Raw genomic sequence first — 1,227 nt, 5'->3', positions numbered from 1 at the left:
CATCCGAGTGCGTGCCGGTTTTCTTGGGACGAACGTCGCGTCAGCCTCGTGGACTTTCTGGACAATGGACTTTCTGGACTTTCTCGGCAATCTGCATAAATTGATGTCATGTTTCGGACTAGATGTAAAATAGGTGGCGTGCGCAATATATAAAGGGTTATCTCTCAAATGTTTTGTTAGATTAATAAAATTCAACAATTCAACCTAGTTTGTGTCACTTAGGCTTGGGAGGTCTACAAATCCAAGATGTTCTATGGAAACGGATGACATGCGCGTACGAGTGATGAGTTGAGAAATAATCTTTTGGGGAAGGCGGTGCCTATCACTTTCAAGTGCAGGGATTATTCATGAAAGCACTTGTCTTGAAATTTACACAATGACGAAAACACACGGGAAATTTTTTTTTATCACTTTTGGCTGATGCATACGTAATAAAAGAGCATAATATTATGAAACCAGAGATTCATGCTGTCGAAAAGGGTGTTAAACTAGTTGCGGGTCCTAGAGTGAAAGCGCTGACATGGTATGTGAATATTATTCATCCATTACACCCGCCAAATTCTGCGGGGTAGGGATTTTCAAGGGACAATCACCAGAGTTGGGCAAATCTGCGGTGAGGTTTTTTATGTCGTGCACTTTGGAGGTAACTAACATAGGGTTTGAAGGAAATCGATGAAGATGTGACATTTTCCACAAAATGTCTGAGTCGAAGAAAGGTTTTTAGGTTCAAATATAACAATTTCTATGCAGCTCCCCGAACGAGAATCGTAAATTCGTTTGGTTTGATATTCATTCGTTTTTTCGGCGGGCATTAAATTTTTAGCCTTTCGCTCTTCTGGAATATGAGGCTTTACTAGATATGCCACAGTCTTCACTCGAAACCAAGAAAGTTTCTAGAAATCCAGAGAACCTAGTGAGTTGATCACATGACATATTGCTGAAACACGAGAACTTCGTCGCATGAAATGCATAAGTCTAATAGACGAATTCTTTAATACTCTCCCCATGTATAACATCGACATCCGGCGGCAGAGGTGGCGGATGGCTCGTGATAGCTTGTGTTAATTGTGGCATATTACGTTTTCCGTCCTGGTGGAGCTTTGCGAGTCCGGGAGGGTACATTGCTGTATTTGGGGAGGGGTATTACAGCCTCATGTGTCACGTCAGGTATCCAGATATCTTAAATACCGATGGGATATACGCCGCGAACAAACTAAGATCATTCCT

The sequence above is a fragment of the Opisthorchis viverrini genome, assembly GCF_000715545.1.
Source record: "Opisthorchis viverrini unplaced genomic scaffold opera_v5_190, whole genome shotgun sequence".
Lineage (NCBI taxonomy): Eukaryota > Metazoa > Platyhelminthes > Trematoda > Opisthorchiida > Opisthorchiidae > Opisthorchis > Opisthorchis viverrini.
Note: the sequence above shows the minus strand (reverse complement) of the source record.